The sequence below is a fragment of the Lynx canadensis genome, chromosome A3 (genome assembly GCF_007474595.2).
Source record: "Lynx canadensis isolate LIC74 chromosome A3, mLynCan4.pri.v2, whole genome shotgun sequence".
NCBI lineage: Eukaryota > Metazoa > Chordata > Mammalia > Carnivora > Felidae > Lynx > Lynx canadensis.
Window position 1 is genome coordinate 86606826 of NC_044305.1, and position 19203 is coordinate 86626028.

The 19203-nt window shown below is 42.6% G+C and overlaps 1 long non-coding RNA gene across 13 annotated transcripts in view; it reads right to left on the reverse strand.

Annotated features, from left to right (window-relative positions):
- LOC115510684 overlaps positions 1 to 19203 on the reverse strand; it is a 103755-nt gene that overhangs the window by 61351 nt on the left and 23201 nt on the right. For 8 of the 13 annotated variants that reach the window (XR_003967813.1, XR_003967800.1, XR_003967809.1 and 5 more), the window contains 2 exons: positions 13375 to 13512; positions 11503 to 11665 (listed from right to left, as the gene is read on the reverse strand). This is a non-coding gene — a long non-coding RNA (uncharacterized LOC115510684). Of the gene's footprint in view, positions 1 to 654; positions 795 to 6407; positions 8081 to 9885; positions 10082 to 11502; positions 11666 to 13374; positions 13513 to 19203 lie in introns of those variants that run through there. The other 5 variants (XR_003967802.1, XR_004343408.1, XR_003967803.1 and 2 more) reach the window with 5 other exon arrangements.

The window sequence follows — 19203 nt, forward strand, 5'->3', positions numbered from 1 at the left end:
AGCTGAAGTTGGACACTCAACCAACTGAGCCACCCAGGCGCCCCTAAGATTTTATTTTTTAAGTAATCTCTACACTCAATGTGGGGTTTGAATTTACAACCCTGAGATCAAGAGTCACATGCTCTACCAACTGAAAAAGCAGGCACCCCTATTTTTTAAGTGCCTTTTTTTTTCTGAATCAGAAAATTTCTGTTAATAATGTGTTGTATGATTTTTTAAATATATACACATAGGTACAGCTGTATTTATTTCAATCAAAACAGGTTCATTTGCTACATATTTTTTCCTGTATATACTGTAGGCACCTTTCTATGTCAATAATTATAGATTGGGGAGCCTCAGTAGCTCAGTTGGTTGAGCATCCAACTCGTGATTTTGGTTCAGGCGATGATCTCTGGGTTGTGCTGAGCGTGGAGCCTGCTTGGGATTCTGGATTCTGTCTCTCTCCTTCTGCCCGTCTCTCCTGCTCATGTTCTCTCTCAGAAAAAAAAAAAAAAAAAAAAAAAATATATATATATACACACACAACTTATATATATTATATATTAATATATATTTATTATAAATATATTATAATATATATTTTATATATTATATAATATATATTATATATAACATAAAAAATACATATTATATATATGTATATGTATGTATTTACTTAATTTATCATTGTATGGACTTACCACAGTTTATTTGGCCAATCTTCTGACGGCCATTTTGACTGCTTTATAAATTCTGTAGTGACAAATATCCTCATAAACATATCTCTGTACACTTGCCATGGGGATAAATACCTAGAAGTCAAATTGCTAGTTTAAGAGTGTGTATTTCGGGGTGCCTGGGTGGCGCAGTCGGTTAAAGCGTCCGACTTCAGCCAGGTCACGATCTCGCGGTCCGTGAGTTCGAGCCCCGCTTCGGGCTCTGGGCTGATGGCTCGGAGCCTGGAGCCTGTTTCCGATTCTGTGTCTCCCTCTCTCTCTGCCCCTCCCCTGTTCATGCTCTGTCTCTCTCTGTCCCAAAAATAAATAAAAAAAACGTTGAAAAAAAAAATTAAAAAAAAAAAAGAGTGTGTATTTCAAATTCGATACATACTGCCAAACTGAACTTCAGAGACTACATGAGTTCCAAACTGTAGTCAGTAATAAGTATTTTTTTTCTTTTTAATATGTGTCAATCTAACAGCTGGAAAGTGAAGTCTCATTTCTATTTGTATTTTCTATATTGTAAGTGAAACAGCCTTTTTCTATAAGGTTTTACAAGTCATTTATTCATCTATGACTTTGGCCCATTTCCTTTTTGTTTTTACTTTTTTCCTATTGATTTATAAGAGCTTTGTGCACACAGATATGTTGAAAACTCTTTTTAACCAGTTTGTCAACTACTTTTTATTTTGCTTATGGTGTTTGTTTTAATTTTTTTTTTAAGCTAATACCCCACACTTTTTCCTTTATCATTTCTGCCTTGGGTGCCACACTAAAATAACTCTTTTCAAGGGGCGCCTGGGTGGCTCAGTTGGTTGAGCATCTGACTTCAGCTCAGGTCATGATCTCACAGTCTGTTGAGTTTGAGCCCTGCGTCGGGCTCTGTGCTGACAGCGTGGAGCCTGGAGCCTGCTTCAGATTCTGTGTCTCCGTCTCTCTCTGCCCCTCCCCAGCTCACGCCCTGTCTCTGTCTCAAAAATAAATAGAAACATTAAAAATAAATTAAAAATAAAATAAAATAACTCTTTTCTGCTATACTTGTTACTTTAGTTTTTGTTAAGAACCTTTAACTGGGGTGCCTGGGTGGCTCAGTCGGTTAAGCGTCCGATTTCAGCTCAGGTCATGATCTCGGAGATTCACAGTTCGAGTCCCATGTCAGGGTCTGTGCTGACAGCTCAGAGCCTGGAGTCTGCTTCAGATTCTGTTTCCCCCTCTCTCTGCCCCTCCCCCCACTCACACTCTGTCTTTCTCTCTCTCAAAAATAAACAAACATTTTAAAAATTAAAAAAAAAAACACCTTTAATCTATCTAGAATTTATTTTGCTAGAAAGTGACAGGGTTTTTTTTTTCCCCACCCAATGGTTAGACATTTATCCTAAACACTATCTTTTCCCACTAAAACCTAGATCTGGACTTTCTAATCTACTTTGAGCTCTGCTCACCAAGAAAAATTCTTGTCTCCAGTTGGAATACTTTTGTCATCGCCCACAACAGGTTTTACGTAGGCTGCTGCCTATACACACATTATTGCCCTTGCCTGGAACATCCTCTTACCCTCCCTACACAGTTCCTTCAAAACAAAACCATTTCTGAGATAAGAAGTAAATGCTGGGGTGCCTAGGTGGCTCAGTCAGTAGAGCATGTGACTCCTAATCTCAGGGTCCTGAGTTCAAGCCCCAAATTGGGCATAGAGCTAGAAGAAGAAGAAAGGAGGAGGAGGAGGAGGAGGAGGAGGAGGAGGAGGAGGAGGAGGAGGAGGAGAAAAAGAAGTAGTAGTAGTAGTAAATGCTATTTAAAACAAGAAATGCTTTCAAAGGAGAGATATAATGTAAAAGAACACATCAGATACTTTGTGTGGCTAAAGAAGTAGATGAACTTTTTACTCAGCTGAGCCATTCAGTGGGCTTTGGACATACAGATGTGAGTTTGGGAGAAAGAGTAGAATTCATTTATTTTGCATAATAGAGTAAGAAATATCTGGAATGTTTAGTGGCAACAGAAAAAGAGAAGATTTTAAGGGATCAAAACCATATACATGGGTGATATGAATAGTAGTGAATCCCTAATGGAGAGGTAGACAAAAAAAGGACTTTAAGGGACAGGGACAGCCAATATTAGAATTCAAGTTGCTTGCTTTGCTGCAACATAAAGTCTGCTACACACATAAAGGCTTTAGCTGGGAGATATTTGAGTTCTACATCTGGGTCAATATGGATGGAAACAGGTACAGCATGCTTGAGATGGTAAGACCATCTATAATCTGAACTAATTTGGTGGAAGAAAGAGCTCAAAATTAAAATGACCATCATACATGAGCTCCCAGGAATTTGAGGAATCTGGGTAAAGGAATCAGACCCTACATCTAGACTCCAGATGTAGAATGGCACTTTCAGCCAAATTTTTAAAGGAAAAGATAGCTCCTGCTAACTAATGGGTTACATAAGGATACTCAATCCTTAGAAGCTTTTAAAAAGAACCGAGTGAGGTTCAGTGCTGATTTGCAGAAGAAATCAGTGGGGGAGGAGCCAATTACTCTGCTTGCACAAGTAGTAAACTAAGGATTATACCCCATCCCTTCCTCACTCCACATGTTCCCATAGGGGTATTTTGGTCCCTACACCACTTAGGGTGTCCTTGGTCAACTCTCCCCTCTTCCATGAAAGTTTCTCCTAAGGTTTTAGCTCTCAGATGATTCCTTTCCAAAATGTCCATTTACTTAGAATCTGAACCTCAGTGTAACCTTTGTGGGTTTTTTTTTCTATTTGTTAACTTCTCTGTTGAATTCAGCTATAGATGCCTTGTAGACAAGAACTCCAACAAGAAAGAAAGAAAGAAAGAAAGAAAGAAAGAAAGAAAGAAGAAAGAAAGAAGAAGAGAAGGAGAGAAAGGGAGGGAGAGAATGAGAGGGAAAGACAGAGGGAAGGATGGACATCTAAACATCTTCCATTATACTCAGAGCTTCCTTAATTCCTGGTGGAGAAATAGTGGAAGATAGTGATGTAGAAGTAAGTTTACTAATGACCATGGATGGTGATGCTCTAAGTCAAGAACAAAGGAGGAATAGGAATAGGAAGAAATAGGGGAATGGGGAAAGAGGATGGCATAATGAAAATATAATTTGGCTTGGGACATGCTAAGTTTAAAGTACCTAAGGGAAGTCTGAGTGGCTCAGTTGGTTATGCATCCAACTCTTGATTTCAGCTCAGGTCATGATCTAAAGGTCATGAGATTGAGCCCTTGTCAGGCTCATGCTGGGTGTGGAGCCTGCTTAAGATTCTCTCTCTCCTTCTCCCCTTCCCTTGCACATGCTCTCTCTCTCAAAAAACAAAAACAAAAAAACAAAACGATAATAAAATACCTTAAGAACCAGGTTATGATGGCAACTGTGTTTGGTCATCACGAGTCAGGAACTCAGAAGAGAGATTTAAGAGTTTTTAACATATCAGTGGTAGCTAAAACCATAAGCACAGGTGACATCACCCAGGGATAGTATATAAAGGGAGAGGAAAGGGGGTTAAGGATAGATTCTTAGGAAATGTCTTCATGTAGGAAGCCTGTAGGAGAAAATAAGCCTTTGCAGTTATAGGAAGTTATGGTTATCATGTCTGTAAACAGTCATGTGCTAATACTTATAAATACCTACAGATGGACCAAATAACTGGCTCTACAGAACACCTCTAAAGGCCCATTTCAAGCCTTCTTTCAACCTTGCTGTGAGCCCACTCCCTGATCTTCACAGTTAAAACCAGAGTATTTCAGAGGAAGTGGCAGAATGGACAAGGGCCATGGACGAAGGCCTCCAGAGTGGGGCTTGTGGGTGGAAGATGCTATGTTGGATGTTCAAAGAACATCATACCTAAGGGCAGGATCAAAGCTAAGCCTTTGTGTACAGTTTGTTTCATGATTAGCTCATCTAACCGAGTTAAGATTGGTCACAGATCTCACTCATGACAGTAAAGACACATACATCAGGGTCTCAAAGAAATTTTTTTAATCAGGAGTCTTAGTTGGAGATTTCTGTTTCAAGCGGTCTTTTCCTGGTTGTCCTGATTGACAATAGCATACAGAGGAAGTGGCTAGCTTCCTCTTTGGTTACCAGCTCTGCAGGCTGGAGCTCCTGGCACTTGGTCACCTACCTGCCAGATTTAAATGCTCTCCACCTGAAAGACTGCCCTGCCCACAGTGCATGGGTTTATCTCCACTGGGGAGATAAGGATTGGGGGAAAAAAAATAGTCTGGCATGCCGATGAGCTATAGAGGGATTTCACAGGAAAAGCAGAAAATTTACAATGTCATAATCATTCTATCCCACTTGGCACTGATCCTATATGTGAAGTCAAAGTCCTGAACTAGCAGTGAGACTTGAGACTGACGCTAAGATGAATATTGCCAGAGAGGGAGCGAAGGGGTGTTCAGGAGTGCTAGAAAAATCCTTGAAGACCTCAAACCTGCGGAAAAAAGCCTTAGAGAAGCCTCCTTCCTTGGATCTAGAAGCTGATGATGGTATCACCCCATTCACTACTTCCTGTATCTGAAGGAAAAAGGAAGAAGATCCGAACATCCAAACTTGTTCTCTAAACAAGGAGAAAGAATGTAGAATTCTTACTCTTCCCCACCTTAGAGCTCCGCTCCAGATCAGAGCTGTCTTTATGCAGACACACAGTTAAGTAGTCAAATACATTGATTTGACTAGTGATTCCATCAGAAAGACTGGTAAATAGTAGGTGCTCAGTGGGCATTTGTTGAATGAAAAGCACCAGGAGAGATTTACTACTCCCAAATAATGTTTTTTCACTGACTGTTCACATTACCTTCACCAGGAAGTCCTCCCATTTGATGTCCATTCCTTTAGTATAAAGCCTCATACTTTCCAAAACTGTGTTCCACCAAACACCATATCCTGTGAGATTTTAATATTCCTTCAAAAAAATGGTTCTCTGGTTAAATAAGTTCGGAAAATGTTATATTCTCTATTTCCCTTTTGAAGCCTTTTTTTTTTTTTTAACGTTTATTTATTTTTGAGACAGAGCATGAACGGGGGAGGGTCAGAGAGAGAGAGGGAGACACAGAATCCGACACAGGCTCCAGGCTCTGAGCGGTCAGCACAGAGCCCGACGCGGGGCTCGAACTCACGGACCACGAGATCGTGACCTGAGCCGAAGTCAGCCGCTTAACCGACTGAGCCACCCAGGCGCCCCTGAAGCTTTATAAATACATATTAAAAGCTGTTTTTGAGGCAGAGGCAGTAGGAGAACTTGAATGAAATTCAGGACAGGGCCTGACTAAGCTAAGAAGCTTGTTCCAGAAGTGCAGCTGAGCAGACCAGCATGACATCCAATTAGCCCAAAGAGCAGTAGGCAAAGTTCAGGGTGGTCAACAACTGGGAGATCTGTGCATGGGCAAGACTCTACCTACCAAAGCCTAGATACAAGAAAAGTCTCGGGGTGCCTGGGTGGCTCAGTAGGTTAAGCGTCCGACTTCGGCTCAGGTCATGATCTCGCGGTCCGTGAGTTCGAGCCCCGCGTCGGGCTCCGTGCTGACTGCTCAGAGCCTGGAGCCTGTTTCAGATTCTGTGTCTCCCTCTCTCTCTGACACTCCCCCGTTCATGCTCTGTCTCTCTCTGTCTCAAAAATAAATAAACATTACAAAAAAAAAAAAAAGAAAAAAAAAAAAAAGAAAAGTCTCTAGTATCAGAGAAGTGACCTGACCTTAGAGAGGCTGGAAAGCAAAAGCCCCAGCCCCTGTTGAGGGGTTGACAGCAGAGTTCTAGTCCAAGATAAGACTAGGGGGTCAAGGCAGGACAACTGGACAGATCTTTGTCTTCTTAGGGAAAAGACAAAATAAAGGTGAGATGGAAGAGAGGCAGAGAGTATTGGACATAGGTGTCGTTCACAGTATAGTAAACCTATCCAGGAGTCCCTCCCTGCTGGGGGCACTGGCTACAAAGTCCTGGTGATCAGCAGATCCTAGCTACATCACTAGATCTTCTGTATGGGTGTGGTGGTTGGGGAGACAGAAGGGGTGTGATATGTCCAGACACTTCCACAGAGTTGCACTAATTTCACAAAGAAGAGAGGTCCAGACCCTGTCAAATTTCAGGAGGTGAGGGGTGGAGACCATTCCTAGAACAGCCTTCTGGGAAATGTGTTGGAAGGACCCCAGAGGCCTGAATGAAGCCAAAAGTCTGATCCAAAACAAAATGCTCTACACTTAGGGTAGGAACATGGATAGAGTAGAAGTTGAAGCAAGTGGGTGAAGGGCATCCATGAACCCAACTGTGAGGAGCTGGGAAAGGTATGAAGATTTAAGTTGCTTCTGTCGAAGACTCCCTGGGGGAGAAAAGATGTGAGAATTAGATTACTAAGGCAGTTTGAGAGCAGTGCTAGAAGAAAGATGATGAACAGTCAACTAGAAAAGCTCTCTTTGGAGGAATTCAAGCCAAAAAAGCTGTAGATCTGAATCAAAGGCTCTATGCTGGCAGCCTCTGGATTAGTTATTCTGGCTCCACCAAAGTTAGTGGACAAGGGGGAACTGCACCTTTGCATGGACACCCCAAATGCTTTGTCATTCCTTTTTACGTGGCTTATTTTGCTTTCTGGTAAAGCCCTATCTCAGCACAACATATTGGGAAATCAAGACCAGAAGTTGTCTGCGACCAGCAGCCTCTGAGGAAGTGCCCTGCCCATGTTGTCATCAGCAGCCTCTTTTGCGCCACCATTTTACATCACTTCTGGGAAGCTGCCTCCTACTTCCTAAGATCTATGCCAGTCTTGTCTGAGGACATCACAGCAAACCACAGACCATCACACTCCTTGTTACATTCTGCCTGTCAGCTATTCTCCAGACAACATCATGCCTAAATTCTTCATATCTTCGTTTTTAATAGGGTCTCAAAGACTTAAATTAAGGGAAATAAATTTCACTTGCTGAATTCCAAGCACTAGCAAAGAGCTGAAGTAAGTCTTAGAGGGGCAGGACACATTCTTGGTGCCCCTGAAATTATACCACTTGACAATCCAGGCTTGTTTCTTCTTATTCCATCACCTGACACACTCAAGCTGTCTCCTCTGCCAGCCCAGAGGCCAGGCTCCCCTGGACCTAAGCCAGCAACCACTGCCATCTGGTCTCCCTTAGAAAGGCAAAAGAGACACCTCTTGTTTACTCAGTAATAATTCACCATAATAGTCACATAACAGGTGCCACCAGCTCCAGTACATACAGTAAGGGCACACCACACCCTCACCTCTGCCCCCATCATAGCTTACTCCTTGGGACACATCAATAAATGTTATCTGGAGAATAGGATAAGTGCCTCTTAAGCAGTAAACCAGAGTTACCAGTGGTGTTTTGACACTTGTGGATTACACTGCAATGAAGACCTAGAGGTAAAGAACAAAGACTTTTTTAAAATCCTCCCCTAGAGCCAATTGGTATCTTTCCCACATATGTTGTTGCAGCATCTCTATATATAGAACCTAGCATTCTATAAACAAGATGCTCTGGCTAAACACGTCTCAACAAGTAAAACTGTGAGGCAGAGAAAGATGGCATCTCTCCCATCTTCTCTGCCTTCCCTACCCTCTTTCCTTAAATCTTGTCAGAGACAGACAAGCTCTGTGAAAACAGCATGGGCTTTGGAACTGGACAGACCTGAGGAGAAGTAAATCCTAGCTCAGCCTTTTATTAGCTGTCTGACATTGGGCAAGTTACATAACTTCTTTGACTATCAGCTTGCCCATGTGAAAAAAATGAAGATGATACTTCATTGGTTTCCATTATGATAATTAAGTAAGAAGACATATGAAAAAGAAAAAGAAGAAAAAAAAAAGAAAACATATGAAAAGCGTCTGACACATGCCTGGCTCTCCAGGAATAAAGAGTTTGTTCTCTCCCATCTAGTTCATCATGTACCTGGTGCCCTAATGTTATTCTCTAGCTGTCCAAGGCCAAGGTGTGTGCCCCACACAAACCTACCTTCTTTTCCTAAGCCTTATCAGTTTCCATCCCTTAGAACTGATCTAATCACACTATTAAAAGGAAAGCAATTCTGATGAAATGAATTCAAGTAAAATGTGGATGTTGCTGGGTTCCTATATTAATTCTGTGCGTGTAGGATTTCTACATTTTAAAAAAAAAGAGTTACAGAGGTGCTTGACAGGCTCAGTTGGTGGAGAGTGCGACTCTTGATCTCGGGGTTGTGAGTTCAAGCCCCACATTGGGTACAGAGATTACTTAAAATAACAAAAATCTTTAAAAACTAAAAAAATAGGGGCGCCTGGGTGGCGCAGTCGGTTAAGCGTCCGACTTCAGCCAGGTCACGGTCTCGCGGTCCGTGAGTTCGAGCCCCGCGTCGGGCTCTGGGCTGATGGCTCAGAGCCTGGAGCCTGTTTCCGGTTCTGTGTCTCCCTCTCTCTCTGCCCCTCCCCCATTCATGCTCTGTCTCTCTCTGTCCCAAAAATAAATAAACGTTGGAAAAAAAAAATTAAAAAAAAATAAATAAATAAAAACTAAAAAAATAATAATAAAATAAAAATAGAACTAGAAATTCAAATGAAAGGAAGGACACCTAATGATGAGCTTTTCTAGATCACAATGTCAGCCTCTCTCTCTACAAGCATGGCCCACCCACATCACTCTGTGTTGAAGATGAGAAACCATGAGAGCTAAAGGACATCATCTCCGATTGTCAAATGTCTCACCTCAAATCAACAGGTCCAGAAAAGAACTCGGGAGCCTTTGCTACCACATCTTCTCTGGCCACCATACACCACTTCCTTAGCCAAGAAGCTACAGTGGTGCTTTAATCCTATGATGTTTCCAACACTATTCTAAGTTCTTTTAAATGAAGCAGCAACAGATTTGATCACAGTTACAGCCTTAGAATAGCCTGTAGGAGGCCTGGGCTCTACTTCCAGAAACATACCTTGCTTCTCTGAATGGTTTCAACAGTCAGATTAATACAGGTGGCAGAGTGGGACTGTGTCTTGACTTCTTAGTGATCCAGAAAGGAGGACCACAGAGACACTTCTGGGCTTTCCACATACAGGATCACAGAAGCAGATTATTACAACTAAAAAAGGCCTAAGTGTAATCACTTGGCACAATGTACTATGCTGCCTATAAATCACAATTCAGTATGGGAGTTCTCTGAGGTACTCTTTAGCAACGTGCATGTTCTACTTACTTGACTTTCTTGGCAAGCCCCCAGGAAGCATGAGGCACTAGCATAGGCTGGGATTTCAGGAGCCGGATCCCCCTCTGGGGTGAAAGAGGCTGGCTGGCAACTTTAGCAGATAGAATAAAGAGGAAAAGAAGGTGAAGTCCAAGGTGTGGAAAGGACTGATCCAGGCAGGATTATCCAATAGCATGTGCTTAGAGAACTGGAAAAGCAGAGACAAAAACAGATATTTCAAATTATATTGATCTAATTAGTCATCATGGTAAAAATCAGAATTTCGCTGGATTTTCCTTATACTTATTTTGTGTTTAATATTGTTTCATTTCTTCATTCAATATACATTTCTTGAGGGCTAGTAAGTACCAGGTTTTTCCTCATTCCTAGGATATAGCAGCAAACAAAACAAATATGGTTCCTGAGTTCCTGGAGCTCAGCCTAGTGAGAGTTGTTAAGAGTAAGAGCAGGACCCAAAGCAAAAGGTCCAAATTGGAAAATAGGCAAAATTCTGCAGCCAGCAATGAGATGCTGAGGAAGGAGATCCCTTCTGGGATGCCAGCAAAAGAGACCATGGGCAAATAAGGAGCTGTTTAGGTAGCTGGGCTGGGTCAGAGAACATCCTTATCCCCCACTCACTTTGGCAAAGGACAGAGCCACTGTGGTATGTTCGGTTTATCAAAAACAGGTGACCAGGGCCCTCAGAGCCAATGTGGCCATGATGCTGCTCCTTCTCTGCTCACAGCCATGAACTGTGGTATCTGCCATCTGAGCTGTGTGTGATATCCTGAAGCTCAAAAACGAAAACAAAAATCCACACCAAGACTTGAGTCATCTACTGACAGGAGTTCTACGAAGTATAGCAGTCCAGAAATGGGAAACATAAAAACTGTTAGAAACTGAGTGACACTCCCCCCAAATGTCACCCACATTTCTCTAACACTGCATGGAAATGAAAAATAGAAACCCAGGGGCACCTGGGTGGTTCAGCTGGTTAAGTGTCCAACTTCGGCTCAAGTCATGATCTCATGGTTCATGAGCTCGAGCCCTGTGTTGGGCTCCATGCTGACAGCACAGAGTCTGCTTCAGATCCTCTGTCTCCTCTCTCTGCCCCCTCCCCTGCTCATGCTCTCTCAAAATAAACATTTAAAAAAAATTTTTTTAATTAAAAAATAATAAAAGCCTGGTATCACCTGGAGGAGTGGGGCTGGGAAGCAACCTGCGGAAATGATCAGGCTACAGTCAGAAGCCTCCTGAGAGGAGTTTCTGCTTTAGGGTGTGAAGAAGGCAAGAATGGGGAAGGGCTGTGGCCTGCTGTGTTAGAGGAGGAGCCATTCCTTCAGCTCAGCCCCAGCACTACCAAAAGGTGTAATGGTCGTGGTGCAGAGCTGACAACAGCAACATGAGGAGCTTCAGAGTAAGTGCCCAGCCAGCAGAGCAGTGGCCTACAGAGATCTCAAAGTATCTAACCTCTCTGGGCCTGTTTCCTTATTCGAAAAAGAAGATGATAAAAGAGCATGTTTGGTTTCTCAGGGCTGCTGTAACAAACACTACAAACTGGGTGACTTCAAACAAAAGATATTTATTCTCTCATTGTTCTGGAGGCTAGAAGTCCAAAATCAAGGTTTCAGCAGGGTCATGCTCCTCCCTCTGAAGGCTCCAGAGGAGAATCTTTGTCTCTTCCAGCTTCTGGTGGTTGCCAGTAATCCTTGCCATCCCTTGGTTCGTGGCAGCACAACTCCAATCTCTGCTTCCATCTTCATACAGACATCTTCTCTCTCTGTGTCTCCCTCTTCATATAAGAACACCAGTCACTAGATTAGGGCCCATCCTAATCCAGTATGACTTCATCTTAACTTGATTACATCTACAAGGATCCTACTTCCAAATAAGATCACATTTATAGGTTCTGGGTGGACATGAACTGTTGGGAAGACACTATTCAACCCAGTACAGAACACCTATCTCATAAAAACTTTATATATGTAAAGTGCTTGGAACAGCTGCTGGCACATACATATGCCCTGTAAGAATTAGCTACCCTTCTTCATCATCTTTAGCAGATGACAGCTGCCATGGGATATGTGAACACTCTGTTATATAAGACCCACTCTCCCTCCATCTTGAGTCAGAGGCAAGAAACTAGATGGAACAAGAGTTCCAAAAAGACCTGCTCTACCTGAGGACACAGGTAGAAGACAATGGGTTCATTACCATTCAATACCCCCTATAAATACCCTACCAATACTCTGGGCTGGAGTGAGGAAACATCCACTACAATTACTTCATTTGTTTTTTGAAAGACACAGAATTTGCCATTCCAAATTAACAATAGCCCCTTCAAAGCAGTCCTCAAAGTAGGACCTATTTAGAAGGAGCCTCCAAAGAAGAGCCAGCAGAGAAGCCTACACTAGTGAATGCAGCAGTCTCATCACTTAGAGTCAAGCTGTGAGTTCTGATCCCAAACTGCTTTACACAGCATATTCATCCCACAGCTTGGCAACTGAATGACTACTGAGTCCAAACATGAAATTCATTCTCTGAAATGGAGATTTGCTATCTCTAGGATATCTTACTTTCAAATTAGGGGAAGGAAGATTAAAGATTAAAGGCTGCTGCTCTTTCTTTTTTAATAAACAGGTTTGGGACAGTACACAACTGAAAAGAAATAGAGCCAGATATCTACTGCTATCTTCATATCAAAATAAATTCCAGATGGATCAAAGACTTAAAGATTAAGTTTAAACACACACACACACGCGCGCACACGCGCACACACACACACCCCAAGTATTCAAAGAGAATGAATAACTATTTTTTATAATTTTCAGGTAGGGAAGCATGCCTTTTCTAAATATTGGCCTAGCAGTAGGAAAAACTATAAGAAAAGATTATTTTGACCACCTAAAAATGCAGAATTTCCCAACAACAACAAAAAACTGCATAAACACAGTCAAAAGACAAATGACAAACCGGGGACAATTCTGCACCATATATAATGGTCAACACTTTAGCTCTTACGAATTATTAAGAAAATAATACCGGAAAAATGTGCAAAGGACATGGATCAATGACTCAAAAAATATAAACGTCAAAAATACATTTGAAAAGATATTCAATCTTTAATATACAAAGAAACATTAAAACATACTTAGTGAGGGGCGCCTGGGTGGCTCAGTCAGTTAGGCATCTGACTTCAGCTCAGGTCATGATCTCGCAGTTCGTGGGTTTGAGCTCTGTGCTGACAGCTTGGAGCCTGGAGCCTGCTTCAGATTATGTGTCTCCCTCGCTCTCTGCCCCTTACCCACTCATGCTCTCTCTCCATCTCTCAAAAATGAATAGATGTTAAAAAAAATTTTTTTTTAAATACTTGAGTGACATATCTCCATGACTATTTGAAACATTTTAGATTAACTGATTTATTCTTCACGAAATATGAGCTATTATTATACCTACCTTATCAAAGATGAAACTGAGGGATAGAGAAGTTAAATGACTTACCCAAGGTCACACAGTAAGTGGTTATGTCCGAATTCAGGCCCCAGCAGGCTGGCTCCAGAATCATATACCATATCACATCACATCATATCAGAGTCACATTCTCAACCACCATATTAGAGTGACAAGACCACTTTTCACCTGTCAAATGGGGAAGATGAAAAACATACAACCCAGTATTACTAATAATGTGGGGAAATAGACAATCTCATGTTCTGTTGGAAGAAGTTAACATTTTTAAAAAAATATTTATTTTGAGAGAGACAGAGAGACAGGGAGAAAGAGTGAACACACGTGCACAAGTGTGAGAAGGAGAGGGAGAGAGTGACAGGGAGAGAGAATCCCAAGCAGTCTCTGCACTGTCAGCGTAGAGCCTGAAGTGGGGCTTGACCTCACCAACCAAACTGTGAGATCATGACCTGAGCCTAAATCAAGGGTCAATCACATAACCAACCAAGCCACCCAGGTGCCCCTAGAAGTTAACATTCTTAAGGGCAGTTTGGTTCCATGAACCAACATTTTAAATGTGTATATCCTTGGGGCACCTAGGTGGCTCAGTTAGTTAAGTGCCCAACTTCGGCTCAGGTCATGATCTCATGGTTGGTGGGTTCAAGCCCTGTGTCGAGCTCTGTGGTAACAGCTCAGAGCCTGAAACCTTCTTTGGATTCTGTGTCTCCCTCTCTCTTTGCCCCTATGCTCTGTCTCTCTCTCTCTCTTAAAAATAAATAAACATTTTTCAAAAATTTGGGGTGCCTGGGTGGCTCAGTCGGTTAAGCGTCCGACTTCAGCTCAGGTCACGATCTCGCGGTCCGTGAGTTCGAGCCCCGCATCAGGCTCTGGGCTGATGGCTCGGAGCCTGGAGCCTGCTTTGATTCTGTGTCTCCCTCTCTCTCTGCCCCTCCCCCATTCATGCTCTGTCTCTCTCTGTCCCCAAAATAAATAAACATTAAAAAATAATAAAAAAAAATTTAATAAATGTGTATATCTTTTAAATCAGCCATTCTATTTCTTAGAATTCATCCTAAGAAGGTAAGTAGACAAGTGTACAAAGATTATGTACAGGGTGTTTATCACAGAATGCACATAATGACATAAATGCTGCAAAGAAGGCTCCTGGCTGGCTCAGTCGAGAGCGACACATGATCTTGAGGTCGTGAGTTGAAGCCCCATGCTGGATGCAGAGATTACTAAAAAACTGCAAATAAAAAGCCAAACAGGGGTGCCTAGGTGGCTCAGTCAGTTAACTGTCTGACTTTGGCTCAGGTCGTGATCTGGCAGTTTGTGAGTTTGAGCCCCACGCTGGGCTCTGTGCTAATAGCTCAGAGCCTGAAGCCTGCTTCAGATTCTGTGTTGCCCCCTCTCTGCCCCTCCCCTGTTCACATTCTGTCTCTCTCTCTCTCAAAAATAAATAAACATTAAAACAATTTTAAAAAAGCCCAGGGGCGCCTGGGTGGCTCAGTCGGTTAAGCGTCCGACTTCAGCCAGGTCACGGTCTCGCGGTCCGTGAGTTCGAGCCCCGCGTCGGGCTCTGGGCTGATGGCTCAGAGCCTGGAGCCTGTTTCCGATTCTGTGTCTCCCCCCTCTCTGCCCCTCCCCTGTTCATGCTCTGTCTCTCTCTGTCCCAAAAATAAATAAAAAAGGTTGAAAAAAAATAAAAAAAATAAATAAAAAAGCCCAACAAAGGGGAGCTTGGGTGGCTCAGTCAGCTCAGTGTCTGACTCGTTTTTTTATTTTTTAAATTTTTTTTTTTTCAACGTTTATTTATTTTTGGGACAGAGAGAGACAGAGCATGAACGGGGGAGGGGCAGAGAGAGAGGGAGACACAGAATCGGAAACAGGCTCCAGGCTCCGAGCTATCAGCCCAGAGCCTGACGCGGGGCTCGAACTCCCGGACCGCGAGATCGTGACCTGGCTGAAGTCGGACGCTTAACCGACTGCGCCACCCAGGCGCCCCTCTGACTCTTGATATTGGCTCAGATCACCTCACCACTTGTGAGATTGAGCCCGCCAAAGATCTCTGCATGACAGCATGGAACCTGTTGGGATTTTCTCTCTCCTCTCTCTCTGCCCCTTCCTTGCTCGCACATGCATGTGTGCTCTCTCTCAAAATAAAATAAACTTAAAAAAAAAAAAAAAGCCCAACAAGTACACCAAAAGTCCAACAAATTCATTCATTCAACAAATATTTATCAAGTACCAATTGTGTACCAGGAACTGTTTCAAGCAACAGCTACAGAGCAGTGAATAAAAAAAGAAAAAAAAAAAAAATCTGTCTTCATGGAGCTTACATTCTAATGGAGGGTGGTGGGCAATAATAAATAAGAAAAGTATGTACCAAATGGTGCTGAATGCTATAGACAAAAATAAAGGAGAGAAGGGAGAAAGGAAAGAAAGGGGGTTTGCTACAATTTTAAGTAAGGGGGTCAGGGAAGGGCCCATTGATAACAAATGAGATAAACATATTCAATACTGAAGAATAAAATGCATTATAGTACATCCATACAACAAAATATAATTTAGCGGGGCACTTGGGTGACTCAGTTGGTTAAGCGTCCAACTTCGCTCAGGCCATCATCTCAAGATTCATGAATTCGTGCCCCATATCAGGCTCTCCACTGTCAGCACAGAGCCCACTTCGGATCCTCTGTTCCCCCTGCCATGCCCCTCCCACACATGGGCCTGCCTGCCCTCCCTCTCTCTCTCTCTCTCTCACAAAAATAAACTTAATTTAAAAAATAGAAATATAATTTAGCCATTTATTCTATATTTATTTACATGATAAAGTGTCTATAACAAATTATAAAATGACTCTTACCACACACACACAAAAATAGGTAACTACGTCAGGCGATAACCATATTGTGATAATCATTTGTCAATTATATCTCAATAAAGCTGGAGAAAAAATGAAAGAAAATTACAAAACAGTATAAGAAAAACAGTATTAAGGTATGATTCCACTGACATGAAATTACATGTGCATACACACTTATGCTTTAAAAAGGAGAAGAAAAACAACACAGAAAGAACATGATAATACTAAGCAGGGGTCCAGGCTGAGTGCCAGACAAGTGGTACCAGTAGCCTTTATTTATTCTCCCCACTCACTCACTTCCTCCTCACACCTACACTTCGTTCCAGAAAAGATTTAAGGACCACAAATCCACCTACCCCCCACAAGTTATTTAACTCTCCCCTTCCTTCCTCATCCTTTTCCCTCTCCTTTCCAGAAGCCAGGTCAGTGACAGGGGGAAAAGGATAAAAGCTTAAGATCAAGGCAAGTTGATGGAGCCTAAGAAGGATGAAGGGACACCCCCATACATCTGGATGGAATTCCTTATTTCAGCATGTAGGTGGTGATTCAGAGGACTGAGAGATCCTGGGAGGCACACTTCCTTCCTACAGATCTATAAGATCTGAAGCAAAGCTATCGGGGATTCAGATTTCCTATTTCATCTCCTACTAAATCCCAAATGCCTTGCAGGGCAGCCAGGAGTAAACCTGACTCTCACAGCAGGCCAGAGCTCTGCCCCTGGCACACAAGTGCGTACACCTTCCTACCAGCAGAAAATTACAAAGAGTTGAGCCCATTTTGCTCCCTATTTTATCCCTTCCTCCATGTCTGCACCCAATAAGCTATCCTGGCTAAGTTAAACTCATGTTCAACCCCCATACATTCACCACCTTGCATGACCATCCTAGAGATTCGCAGTCTTCCCCACTAAGATTCTCAAGCCTAAGGTACCTACCAAGAAAGTTGCCCAAGGTAACATTTTCAGTCTGGGGTAAGATTTTGAGTAATCTGGTGGACAGGGTCCAGATATATATGCTCTCAGATATGTGGAAATCAATTACACTTCTTGCCTAAGCATAAAGCCACCAACAAGGAATCAGCAAGTTCCCAAAGGTGGAATCCATGTTGCTATCTCCTATTTAGCCTGAGGGTAGGAGGCACAGGAGTAGAGTTAAGGGACCTGGGGAAAGACTTAACGGTTTCAAAATATTTCTCACATACTCTCTGTCACCTGTTGGAAACCTACAGTGTGCAAAAGGCCCTGTGTTAAATGCTTTCATATACTATCACCAAAAATGACAAATCACTGTAATCAAACATTCCTACCATATGCTACTAAATTTAGGAAGCCAATGATACATACAGGTCCAAGTGGCCCTGCGGACAGTTGAATACCCAGGCTTGAAATTAGGAAGAGGTCAGAAATCTGAGATTCTCCTCAGGCCTGCAACACAGAAGCCTCATTACACACCATGGGGCCACAGCCTTTCATGCCCCATCTAGCTTCTGCTCTTTCCTGGGCTTTCAACAGGGAACATCCCTCCCACACATGCATGCACACATGCACACACATGCATGCACGCACACACACACACACAAACACACACTTTCATTACCTAATTAAAAACAAAATCTCTTTCACTTCAATGTCTCTAGGTCTCTTTGGTTTCTTTTAGAGCAAGCAAGGTGGATTGAGTGAGGGCTCTACAGATACATAGGGGTTTGAATCTCAGTTCTAACCACTTCCAAGTTAATCCACCTCTCAGAGCTTTTGGTAAACCAAGGGCAATACCATCTATCTCTTACACAGATAAAATCACCACACAGGGCAAAAAGTCCATTTGAGAGGACCAAAGTGCTAACTCTATTGAACTAGCACTGCCTGGGGAAGTCAAAGACTTGCTGAGAGAAGTGGGAAAGGACAAGAAAAAGTCTGACCAGCTGATGAGAGTAAGGGTGCTTCTGGCAGAGGCAACAACACATACAAAGGATGAGAGTTTGTGCAGAGCCACAAAGAACCCACATGGGTACTGACAAGAAGGTAAGGAGTAATTTAGTCATCAAATACTTCCTGAATGCCTCTAAGCACTGAAAATACAACCTCTAGCAAGAAGGTCCCTACCTTAATGAAATTTATAATCTGGTAGGTGAGAAAGACAAACTATTAAAAAAGCAGTAAGGGGTCTAATGAAAGCAAATGAGGTACTAAGAGAGTAACATGGGGTTACTTTGTATTGAGTGGCTGTACATTTTGTATAAAGGGGGAGGGGAGAGGGGAACGGAAGGGGCAGAGAGAATCGCAAGCAGGTTCCACACTGTCAGCGCAGAACCCCTTTCAGGGCTGAGATTGTGACCTGAGCTGAAACCAAGAGTCAGATACTTAACCAACTGAGCCACAAAGGTACCCCTATTTATTTTTTATATTTTTAAAATGTTTATTTTTATTTATTTTGAGAGAGAGAGACAGAAAACAAGCAGGGGAGAAACAGAGAGAGAGAGAAAGAGACAGAATCCCAAGCAGGCTCCACACTGTTAGCACAGAGCCTGATGTGGAGCATGAACCCACAAACTGCAATATCATGACCTGAGCTGAAATCAAAAGTCAGATGCCACTGAACCATGCAGGCACCCTTATTTTTTATAAGTAATCTCTACACCCATTGTGGGGCTCAAACTCATGACCCCGAGATCAAGAATCACATGCTCTTCCAACTCAGCCAGCCAGGTGCCCCCAGGAATTTGCATTTTTTTTAGTAGGCTTCACACCCAGAGCTGAGATCAAGACCTGAGCTGAGATTAAGTGTCAGACGCTTAACTGAATGAGCCACCCAGGTGCCCCAGAAATTTGCATTTTATTTATTTATTTTTAATGGTTATTTATTTTTGAGAGACAGAGACAGAGTGCAAGAAGGGGAGGGGCAGAGAGAGAGGGAGACACACAATCCGAAGCAGACTCCAGGCTCTGAGCTGTCAGCACAGAGCCTGACATGGGGCTTGGACCCATGAGCCATGAGATCATGACCTGAGCCAAAGTCGGA